At 49.7% G+C, this 12,619-nt stretch overlaps 1 long non-coding RNA gene across 4 annotated transcripts; it reads right to left on the minus strand.

Moving 5' to 3' along the window:
* Positions 1-6: 6 nt before the first annotated feature.
* Positions 7-11,290, minus strand: LOC115937208 (uncharacterized). 4 transcript variants are annotated; one of them, XR_014141569.1, is made up of 3 exons: positions 11,267-11,290; positions 10,283-10,412; positions 7-5,307 (listed from the first exon to the last, which is right to left on the minus strand). It is a non-coding gene; the product is annotated as an uncharacterized LOC115937208 (long non-coding RNA). The 4 variants fall into 4 exon arrangements; XR_014141566.1 differs by having other exon boundaries at positions 11,139-11,273; XR_014141567.1 differs by lacking the exon at positions 11,267-11,290 and adding an exon at positions 11,061-11,115.
* Positions 11,291-12,619: the final 1,329 nt, after the last annotated feature.

Below are 12,619 nucleotides of genomic sequence, written 5' to 3' on the forward strand. Positions count from 1 at the left end.
TGAATATTATACAGACAACAAGCCTCCTCCCCATTAAAGATTTTGTAAATGTGTTCCTTAGTTTATTTGTTTGATCTTTTACTTTTACACATAGTATTTCTGACCTACACAGGTCCTGGTATCCTCCTTTGCTTTCATTTAAGATGGTTTTCCCCACATTCAGATGAATGAAACATCCATCCATGTCAGTGTTTGAAGACATTTTTCCTTATCCCATCTTCAGGGAGGGTTGTGGGTGGTGATCCTACCAGCAGATGGTGGGTGGAGACCAGGGACACTCCAACTCAGAGAATCATCCAGCCCCAGATGTTAACAGTGCCCAGGCTGAGACATCCTGATCTATTGACTTCTAAGATGTCTCTATGCTTTAAAAACTTTACCTTTACACCCATAATCTACCTGAATTCATCTTGGTACACATTTAGCTTTATATTCAAAGGACCATATCATTGCCTTTCTCTGATAGATGGATGGGCTGAATTACATGGAGGTCATGTGGCACCATTGGGTACCCCATGGTCCTTAGGGTACCACTCATGTCTCTACAATACACCTCGTGTGGTCTTGCTGCTGTCGTGTATTTGGTGGCTTTTTCTGTCTATATGTAAAACACAACCAAACCTGTAAATCAAGTTTGGGTATCAAGATTAGGACAGTTTCTTAAAATAAATGAAGACATTCATTTTTTTTTTCTTGTCTCTGAGATCACTCCTATCACATGGAAATTCATTCATTGTGACCAACATAACAGAACGTCCTTTATAACTACCCGGGCTCAGAACCTTCTACCAGATAAGCTTTTGATAACATTCTCTATTTTCCACCCCAGGGTACTTGAGCAGTGTTTTCTACTCTTTCTAGTATCAATGTGGGGTCATCTGAATTTCCCTACGAGGATCCCAAGTATTTCATCAATATTACCAGCAAAGTGCTCTGTGTCCTATTTGCTTTTAAAATTGAAATTGCATGCAAATGACTACTTTTTCACTTTTATTTTGGATACTTATGTTATCTGTCATCTTAATTTACTTTTAAATAATCCAATACTGGATTTTTTAAAAATCCAAGAGGATTTTTTTTAATTTTTTTATTGTTATGTTAATCACCATACATTACATCATTAGTTTTAGATTCCAACAGGATTTTTTTCCTGTTCCCAGTTTTTAGTTTTTATGGATCTCTTCCTTCTTGCCTTATGTATTTTTTGTTTGTTTGTTCTTAATTTTTTTCCAACTGGATCATTTCTTCACTGATTTTAATTTTTGTATTGTTTGCCTTCTGTATTTTTTGTTTGTTTGTTTTAATATAAAATTTCTTTGAACTTGATAATTTATTTCTTCACTGATTTTAATGTTTTTCTCTGGAATGACTTCAGCTTTCCCATTTGGCTTGTAGAGGTAGCATTCATATTGCTAATATTTTTTTAAGCACCATAGAATTCAATCTTTGATTTGTTCGCTTATGAAATGTTTAGGAATTTCTAATTTAAAATGTCCAAGGATAATGTGGTTTTTAAATTCGTTTTGCTATTAATGCCTACTTTTATTACATTATAGTCAAAGACTATAACATTCAATTTCTGCTCCAAGCGTCACATTAAATGCCTCCTTGTACCATGAGTATAAAATCAATTTTTCTAAATGGTCCATGGCTGATGAGAACAAAGATCACTGTTTACATAATGCATAACATTTAAGAGGTACCTCATGCATTATTCAGTAGATCAATTTACTCACGTGTCTGTCTTATTTGTGAGTTAAACACTAGGAAAACGATATAAAAAGGTTCTTATACTTAGAAAACAATATGATTGTTTCTGCTTTTCCTTTCTTCTACATGTGATCCAATAACTCTGTCTATCGTTTATTAAATAAATATATCAGATAGAGGAGGTGAGTGGGGGATGGGTTAAGTAGATGATGGGGATGAAGGGGGGGCACTTGTCGTGATGAGCACCAAGTGATGTATGGAAGTGTTGAATCACTATATTGTGCACCTGAAACTAATATTATGCTGTATGTTAACTAACTGGAATTTTTAAAAAATATATTAAAAATTTATAAATTATATATATAAATTATATATAATATATAAGTATACATAAATATATATATAATATAAAATATATTTTATATAAATATATATAAATGTAAAATATAAATTATATATATAAATATATTAAAAATATATATCAGATAACATGGGTCTCTTTTAAATGTGCATAGTTTTATAAATGTATTTACAATGGTTATTTACCCTCAATACTAGGTTTTTACTAGCCTCCTTATCCTTCCAGAAAGAGCTTTCTCATTAAGTTGTGCTTTTTGATATAACATTCAGTCAGCAGATGACAATTTTTTTTTTTTTTAGTAGCAAAGCCCCGAACCACCTGCGTGCTTGAGAATCCCTTCCGACCACGTTGCCAATGACCCATAAACTTGGCCAGATGGCTTCTTGGACAAATCCAGAAATCTTTATCGCTGCAACTTTAAAAAGTCATCAATACGTAGACATCTACGTTTGGGGTCTTTATTTGTTTTTCTCACGTTTGGTGATACCCACTTTTTCTGGTGTTTCTTCACTTTGGGAAATTTGCTTCAAATACATCCTTGTTTCCAAGCTGGTTTCATCTGCTCTCAGCTTTGGAGCAGTCCCACCTCTGTTTTAAAGCTTCCTACTCTATAAACTTATGCTCAGATACTGGGAAGCATCTGACATTTTCCATAACAATGACTCTCACAGTCTGCAGGGCGGATTGCATGTAATGGGGTCTCTAGAAAGTTTAATTTTTCGTAATTGTTATTGACTGCTAACATTTCCTCAGCTCACAGCCAGACCCCTTTCAACTCCATCCCTCCGAGCAGCTCTATTTGTATCAACAAATCTCTACTTCCACGAATTTTATTAAAAGCACTCCTTGGATCTTTTCTAAAGTCCTTCCATTCACCCCACACTAACTTTTTTCACGAATACGGTCTCTCCCCTGAACTTGAGTATGACGTCCCCACCTTCACTTGGGGAGATGTCTTGCAGGCTTGGTGCTGATTTAAATTTTTCTGTGTGTCTTCACCTTGACACAGAAAGTGGGCTTTCCCAACTGATGCTTCGTCAAGGAGCGGGTGGGCTCTCCTCATTCCTTCAGACTACCTAGTCCGGATCGGAACTGGCCTTTCAGATCTCAGCCCCAAGAGCTGGCTGAGCGAACCTGACACCACTCCTTTAATGATGTAGTGAAGGACAGAGTGGGAAACCCCTCTGGGGGCCATGTCCTTGCACCGAGTAATGAAGTCTCTGTGCCTACTATAGCCTGATGGAATTCCAGTGGTCACCCCAGCTCCCACAGCCCCCTTTACTGGTGCCCTCTGCTAACTGGGACAACCCCTTACTGGAGTGGCCATCAGCGTCCAGAGATGAGCCCATGCACACTTTTCCAGGTTTCTGCAAACTCTGGGCCTCCCCGTGTCCTCCAATGCTGCTCACCCAGAGCCTGACTCCCTTCTGCCAACCCCTGCCTCCAGGAAGGCTTCCTCTAACCTCCCACTACCCTTCCAGGCTCACCCCACACATGAACACAATGGCCCTGTCCACGCCGCCCACAGCGAAGAACAAACTGGAAGACCCTCATGCCCATGCGTCTACCACAAAACTCTTCTGCCATTCTTTGCATTTGCCCGTGGTAAACTGCGAGCTCCTCCATATTGCAGGCATCTGGACCATGCCTCCAGAAGCCCCAAATTCACGAAACTCTATTCTTACAGCAGCCGCCTTCAAGAGAAGTCTCCATGCACACGGCTACACCGAGCTGACATCAGTCACCTGGGAACATCCAGAAGGGACAGATGGTCTCCCAAGTGAACTAGCACCATTCGTGATATTGTGGGGACACCACCGCACATGTGTCCACAGACGGGAACGTCCTCACGCTCAGGCTGGAAGGCACAACCCACTCTACACAACCAAGGCGCCAAGGGGCTCAGGTGTCTGCATTTGTGAGCACACCCACGTGGACCTGCAGGCATCCTTATCAATCTAAGCATGGAGTCGTCCTTGATCTCCCCTCTCAAGCCCGGCATGGCAATCCTAAGCCAAGAGCACGCAGCTCCTGGACTCTGGGAGTCACGTGCATTCAGATCACTGCATGGGCACCCGGCTGTTTCCAGGAGACACGTCATGGACCCATCATGGCAGCAACCTGCCCCCACTTCCTTGTCCCTGCCTACCACGCTTCCCTCTGTGGACCCTGTGTCTGCTGAGCGTGACCTCACTGGCTACCAAAAGGGAGTCCTGCTTATCTTGGGTTGGCACTGCCTCCACCCCACGGTCTCCCCTCTGCTTCCTCAGACCCTCAAATCCACCCTCGCTGACCACCGACCTTGGATAGCTCACAGTCTCTCGTCATGAGGAGCAGACGGTGGACTGGAGCATGGAGTAGGGCAGGCTGAGATCCCCGCTCTGCTACGCCTGCCCGAGGAGTCTTGGTAAATGGGAGCAAGCCTGGCACCAACAGCACCCAACCCAAGAGGAATCATGTCATTCACATGAGTGAGCTTGTGTAGGAAGCTCACAGTGGAGCCAGCCACGCGGCACCATTCACGTGGCCATCACGTGTCCCATGCGTTCCAGCTCTCAGGAGCCATGCATCTGCTCCGCCTGACGGCCCTGCTCTTTGATGCTCATGCATCACCGATCCCACGCTCGGCTGGCCCCCGCGTCCCACCTGCTTGTTACATCTCTAAGCCTAGTGAACAGGCTTTGTTTTCCAGAGCAATTGAGAGAAACTCAGAGCAATCCTTCGCCCCTAGACATGCACTCACCACCACAACAGAAGAGCCATGCACACGGCAAGGCCCCCTGGAGGTACCTCTACTCATCTTCCCTGGGAAACATCCTACAAGGCGATGGGGACGTACCAGGATGTAAAAATCTATGCTGCACATTGCAGGATTTTGCAGAACCACATGTGACTTGCTACAACCTCCAACCTTAAACCTCTCACTTCCTCTACCGAGACTCACTTCCTTTGATAACGAATCGAGCGTACCACCGTCAGATGCCCCCCGAGTCAGCGGGAGCTCCAGACACACCGACGGTTCCCGGGACCTCCACAGGCACAGGTCCTAGAGACGCAGGAATCAGCCAGGCACGGGAGCATCTTCCCGACTTACCTGAGCAGGCTGGACACCTGTGGGGTGATAAGCACCACCAGCTTCCTGGTCGCACGCTGGTTCCTCAGTGACTGTCCCAGAACCAGCGCGCCCTGGCAGTAGATGTCGTTGGTGGCCAGCGTCACGAACGCCTGGTCAGATACTGCGGGTGTGGACAAAGACACCAGAGTCACATTCCCGGTGGGTCTCAGAAGATGGCAGGGTTGGCGGTCACCCCTCTCTCTGAAGCTTCACCAACTGAACCAAGTACCTGCTCCATAGTTTATAAATGTTCACTAAGAACACTTCATTTCCTTCCTTCCTTCCGTATTTCCTTCCTTCCGTATTTCCTTCCTTCCCTTTCTTTCCTTCCTTCCCTTTCCTTCCTTCCATCCCTCTTCCTTTCTTCCCTCTTTCCTTCCTTCCGTATTTCCTTCCTTCCCTTTCTTTCCTTCCTTCCATCCCTCTTCCTTTCTTCCCTCTTTCCTTCCTTTCCTCTTTCCTTCCTTCCTTCCTTCCTCTCTCTCTCTCTCTCTTTGTAATCGCTCTGCCCAACGTGAGGCTCGAACTCATGACTCCGAGATCAAGAGTCACATGCTGAGCCACCCAGGCACCCCCTACATCTTTTCCTTTGAAAACACACAAACACACGCAGACACACACACACAGAGTGTAAGGAGCCTGCACGTGATGCCTTGATTTGCTCTGCATTCGAGTCTAAAACAACTCACCCCAAATACCTGAATCTGAGAATCAAACACATCACAACATGTAAGCAACTGCCCGATTATCTGAGCTAGGATGCAGATGTCTGCCCAACTCAAAACAAAACAACAAAACAAAACAAAACTATGCCCAGTTTCACAGTGTCTCACTAGGTGGGGAAGAAATGCTGACAGGGGATCCAATCGATGGCAATTTCCAGTCTAAGTGCATCCTCGCAGTGCTGGTAGCTTTTATGGGGACTTCCAACCAACTTAATTCCTGCTCCCCCAGGAGCTCGTTGCCAGGAGAGAGACAACAGTTTAAAGAAATCCTGTGCAGGCTCCTGTGCTGTCTGCAGAAATTAAAATTCGCAGCACGCACCGCAGGGCAAGAACACACAGACCTCGCTTCTCAAAGAGCAGAGCGTCCTCCCCTCCCCGGGCCGGCGGCCCCAAAGCAGGGCCCGAAGGACTGGCATTCACGCTAAATATAACATGATGAACACAAGCTTCTGAGGCCTGGTTCCCAGGGGGACCGCCTCCTTGACCTTTTACATTCCATGGGGGTAAATTCCAAAATGCGCCTGTTACAACAGGCTCCTGTCTGCACGTTCTTGCTGCTGCGGTCTCTTTCCCAAATTAAGAAGGGTCTGCGGATTCCTGGCGTCACCACTGTGACTTGTGGGTTACACTCAGACAGTAAAGTTCGAAACTCAACTTTGCAGCCCCCCAAAATATGTATGTATGTATCTGTCTATCCATCCATCCATATCTTTCTATCCATCTATCCATCCTTCCATGTATCTGTCTATCCATCCATCATATTATCGATCTATCCATCCATCCATCTACCCATCCATCCATCTATCTACCCATCCATCTATCTACCCATCCATCCGTCATATCTACCCATCATACCTATCAATCATCCATCATATCTATCATCTATCCATCCATCCATCATCCATCCATAGTATCCATCCATTCATCCATCATATATTTCTATCCATCTATCCAACCTTCCATGTATCTATCCATCCATCATATCTATCTATCATCTATTTATCTATCTATCCATTCATCCATCTGATCTATCCATCCATCCATCCCTACATCTATCTATCTAACCATCCATCTAACTATCCATCCATCCCTACGTCTATCCATCCATCCATCCATCTACCCATCCATCTGTCATATCTATCCATCATATCTATCATCCATCATATCTATCATCTATCTATCCATCCATAGCATCCATCCATCCATCCATCCATATCTTTCTATCCATCTATCCATTATATCTATCGTATATCTATCTACCTATATCTACAAGATGTTTTAGGGGCAGGAGACACCCCCCATGGACATGTCTGAGACATGGGCACAAAGACTGGGATCCTCCAAAGGCATCAGGGTGATGAGAGAGTCCCATGTCCAGAACAGACCACCCTGCGACGGGATGGCTGTCCAGACAAGAGGAAGGTGCAGCTGCATTTGCCTGAGGGAAGGTACAGGATGGAATATAATACAAACAGCAAAGTCACCCAAACTGGTAACTGCATACACTGGTTTTGCTGCATTTTTATAAGGACATAAATGTAACCGTTTTAATCAGTGGGTATTACACGCTGAAATATGTCCCCCCTGTCCCCTGGCCAAACTCGTAGGACGTCCTCAGTCCCAGGACCTCAGAATGCGGATATATTTGGAGATGGGGTCTTGAAAGACGGGATTCAGGTAAAATATTGGGGTGGGCCCTGATCCCCTAAGACTGGGATCCTCACAGGAAGAGGGGATGAGGACACAGACACGGACAGAGGGATGACCACGTGAGGACACAGGGAGAACACAGAGTTTACACACCAAGGAGAGACACCTCAGGAGGCACCAGCCTTGGCTCCGCCTGGATCTGACTCCCAGCCTCTAGGACTGGGAGGAATAAATATATGTTCTTTAAGGCACCCCATCTGTGGGATTTGTTTAGCACCCTAATAAATTGGGGCATTAAACTCAGGAAGCAGACCAGGTAATGCCATACCCACCCTGGGGAAAAGAAGCAGAGCAATCAGCTGGTGACCCTATCAGGTTTAATTTTATATGCAACTGCCCTTTTCAGGCTGAGAAACTATCTTTTTCTACGAAGCTACATTTCCATCATTGTAACTGGCTATATATTTCATATGTAAACAATTTAAATTGGATCCTCCTCAAAGAAAAAGAAAATTCGCAACAGAGCTGAGCTGGATATTCCTAAAAAGAACATCAAATTCCTTCTAAATGGAAGTTAACACAAAGACGTGAAAAATATCCAACTAGATTATTCCTACTCCTTTATCCTCTCAGTGATCACTAAGGAAACTGTTATCCAATTGCCAGGGTCTGTTTTGACTCAGCATGGTTGATAAATATGCGTCTCCTTCCCCAGAGAGTTATCAAACCAGACACCAGAACAATTAGATTTCCAACCATCTCATGTTTCAGACCTACTTGGTTTGAACACATCAGCTGCTTCCACGTGAGAAACAAGTCACGGGTGAGGGAGGGAGAAGCCGGGAGGTCCTGGGATCAGAGCTGCTCCACGGTCCGTGGAGGGGAGCACATTACCTGGGAGGGCTTTGGGGACCCCACGTGATGCACTGAGGACAAGCTATTTGTCCAGAAGCTTCCTGATTTGCAGGATGGATGGAGATAGTGCTGGGTCCAGAGAGCGGGTAGCCTCCGCCCTTGCTTAGGATGGAGGGATTCGTGGTCCTGTCAACAGGATGACAGCACAGCACCCCTGGAGAGCAACCCCCTCTCTCCAGCAACCCCAACACGCAAACTCATGCTCTGCGAGAAAGACGGGCTCGTCTGAAGGCTGGCCACCAGGGCCCCGTGCACCATGTTGCAAGATCACTCACAGAGAAGAGCACTATCAGAGGTGCAAAGACAGACCAGTGGATTTTAAGGTGACGAGGATGAAAACTCATTAACGGGTCTTCAGAGGCCACACGGCCTTGCTTTTAAGAAGCTAACAATGACCAAGTCTCGCTGTATCAAGGAATGTCCACAGCCATCCAAGGGCACTGCATTTAGAGTCAGTTGCCACCCCACATGGCGCCAGGGTGGGGACCTCAGGCATTACCACAGAGCGGGGAAACAGAACACGTGTGGCTATACTCCAACCACGGGTTTAAGAAAAAATAAATATTCTCACAACATCAAGTTCAGCCCGAAGAACATGGTGGCTGAGAGTTTTGTAATGAATCTGGGAGAAAGGTTCATTTTTATCCGTTTCTACTCCTTGTGTGTCCTCCACTGGACCCATCTTCTTATCTGCCCGCCACCCACCCCCCCGAAATAATGGCTAGCTTCCTCCTCGGCCCCTCCTCTTTTACTCAAAGGTGGTTTTTGTTCCCCAAAAACATGCCGAATACCCACTTCGGGTCTTCGAGCACATTCCAGGGCTGATGGGGGAGATGCATCCGAAGGTTGCTCATTGAATGCTGCCATTATATGCGCCCTAGTGGTTTTGGGGGGAGAGTGGCTTTTACTGTGGAGAGTTGCACACCGCTCCCTGGAACAGAGAAACCGTTCTGCTTCTCCTCGAGACAGAGTCCTACAGCGGGAACCACAGGAAACCCCACCTCAACCATTTTCCTTTCCGAGGCCAGGCAGGAGAAAAACAGCATGGAAGCTCCTCTGTGATTTTACCAAATTGCTCCTCCAAATACAAAGTAACCTGTTGTTTTAAAAAAAAAAAATGCGCTCATGGATGATCAGGTCTGGTCTGGTGCAAGACGGGGTGTCTTCATGATAAAAACAGGACAGGCATCTCTCTTATGCGTTAAGGCCACAGTCCCATTATCTAATTTCTAGCCCTCTGAACTGCCCACATCTGATGTGCCCAACCCCCCTGAAGGGCAGGTGTGCAGGACTGAATCTGACCCTCGGGGGCCAGGTCTTGCCCTAAACCCCAGCCATGTGGCCATCCCAAGCCCACTGCCCTGCCGGGGGGATTACCCCAATCTTTATTGGAATAAAGGAGTACACCCCGTGGTCTGAACTTGGGAACCTCCAAAGGCACTGTGTTCCTAAAGTTTTAGGGGCACCAACTTCCTATCTGTCTACCAGTGGGTGAGAACTGCCCAAGAAACTAGCACACCTAAACTCCTAGGGCTGCCTTTTACAGAAGGGAAATTCAGGAATCTCGAGGCCCCCTGATCAGGCTATATATGGACCCCTCCCAGCGGGTGAGACTCACCCCATCTCCATCTGCAACCCGGCAGCGCCAGGCTCTGCAAACGCAGGGATACGCTGGGGAGGCTTTGGGGAGGCCAGGGGCTTGGGGGTGATTGTGCCGGCAAAGGGGGGGGTTCTCCCCAGAACAGATCGATCTCACAGGTCCCAGAAGGAACAGGGAGGCTGGGCCGAAAGCGTTCACGGACTTACCCGGCATGGTTTGGGCGCCGTGGTGCCGACGTGCGCCTGGGTTCTCTTGGGCGTGGTGGGTGGACTCTGCCGCCCCGAGCAGGGCCTAGCAGAGGCTTCGTCTCCAGGGGACCCTCGCAGATTTCCAGGCCTGCAGGCGACAGCTCGGCATTCCAGACACCCCGTAATAGCTGCAGCCCCAGCCCAGCGCCCCCCTACCCGGCCCCGCGTCACCTGGGCCCCGCTGAACCGACGCCACCTCCACGACTCCCATGCCCTGCACCTCATCCTCCGCGCTCGTGGGCAGCCTCTGTCCTCCAGCCAGGCTCCCCTCGACCCCCCGTCCTCGCCCCGGAGTCACCTGCGACCCCTCTGCGCCCCGCTTATACTCCCCGTCCTGGGACACCCTCAGGCCCTTGCCCGCCCGGGTGTCAGAAGCGTCCCCAGCGCGCCAGGCACTTCACTGTACTCCCGCCCGGCGACCCCTGGACTCCTCGGCCGCTCCCCAGTCATCTGCGGCCCGGCTGCGCCCCGCCCCTCCTCCGCGCTCCTGGAGGCCCCGGCCCCACCCCGGGCTCGCGCCCCCGTCACCTCCTTTCTCGCGAGGACCCCACTGCGCGCCCCACGCTGCACACCTCGTCCCTCGGCTCTCTGGCAGCCCCGCGCCCCCCGGGTTCCCCGCACGCCCAAGCGGCCTCCAAGCCTCCGCACCTCCTGCGCGCTCCCGCAGCCCCAGCCCTCCCCACGCCCGCCGCCCCCCGCCTCCCTCGCGCTCCGGCCCAGCCGGCGCCCCCCGCACCTTCGGGGCGCTCAGGCAGCCCCCGCGCCACCCTCCGCAGACCACTCCCCAGCCCCCGCAACCCCTCGCCCCCCACACCTCCTGCGCGCTCCGGCGGCTTCGGGCCCCGCCCGCGCTGGGAGGGCCTCGCGGCCCGCGCCCCGCGATTGGCCGCTCGCCGGAAGCCCGGCCCCACCCCGCTCGGCCTCCGGGCGCTGGTCCCCCACCGCGGAGCTGCGGCCCCAGCCCGCCTCGCCGGCGCGCCCCCTGCCGCCTGTCTCAGTGCCCGGGGAGAGAGCCGCAGAGGGGCCGCGGCCGCCCTCTGTCCCCGCGCCCCGCCCCTGCCCCCCCGCGGCCCCCTCCCCGCGGAATCCGGAAGCCCGTGGTTTCTGGTTTGGACATTTAACCTTCACCCAGCCCGCTCCAGAGTAAATGTTTGCAGTGGCCCGGCGGCCTGGGCCCAAGGCCAGCCGGCTGCCCTGGAGAGGCCACGCTTGGAAACCTCCCCGCCGGGACAGCTGCACACGCGATCTTACTGAATTCGGGGGTGGGCGAAGGAAGGAGTCGAGCTTGGGCGCACGCATGGACGCGAGAGAGCATCACAAGGTAAGTGGAGACTTGGCGCCTCAGCAGTTGAATCCATGCGCGCACGGGCGGATGCACCAGGGAGTGTGTGCGTGAGTGAGGGCGCGCGTGCGCATGCAGGAGTGCGGCCGTGCGGGCCCGCAGGAAGCAGGGAGCGGGTGGGTGCCGTCCACGCGCTCCGGACTTGGATGTTGGTGACGGGCGGCACGCATGAATGCAAGAGTGTACCCACGAGCGAAGGCGTGAGTGAGGATATGCGCGCAGCAGTGCGTGAGTGAGTACGGACAGGAATAACTGAACGCATGCGTGCGTGAATGAAGGAGGGGATCTAGGAATGAGTGAATGACCGGGCTCAGTGCATGAATGAGTGAGTTCATGTATGCGTAATTGGATGAGTGCGTGAAGGTCCATATCCATGAATGAGTAGTATGCGCAGGAGTGAATGAATGAATCAAATGTACGAACAAGGGAATGAGTGAATGCGTGTATTCATGAATGAATGAATGTGTGCACGAGTGAACGAATTAAATGTATGAACGAGGGGATGAGTGAATGCGTGTATTCATGAATGAATGAATGTGTGCATGAGTGCACGAATTAAATGTATGAACAAGGAAATGAGGGAATGCGTGTATTCATGAATGAATGAATTGTGCACGAGTGCATGAGTTAATCAAATGTATGCACAAGGGAATGAGTGAATGCAAGTATTCATGAATGAATGAATGTGTGCACGAGTGAACGAATTAAATGTATGAACGAGGGGATGAGTGAATGCGTGCATCCTTGAATGGATGGAGGTGCGCACAAGTGAAATTTAGGAAGTAGTTCAAGTCAGTCGTCCAGAACTGGGCAGGACAGGGAGGCATGTGGCTCATGTGCGGACCCAGGAGCCCCTGGTTTGAACCCTCCCGCTATTGCATGAGTCCAGTTGAATGTACAGAGAAAGGGGGGGGGGCATAGGGGCAGCGGGTACCCAGGGATGCGGCCCTGGA

Source organism: Leptonychotes weddellii, unplaced genomic scaffold (assembly GCF_054177405.1).
Source record: "Leptonychotes weddellii isolate Sample4059 unplaced genomic scaffold, ASM5417740v2 HiC_scaffold_1062, whole genome shotgun sequence".
Taxonomy (NCBI): Eukaryota; Metazoa; Chordata; class Mammalia; order Carnivora; family Phocidae; genus Leptonychotes; species Leptonychotes weddellii.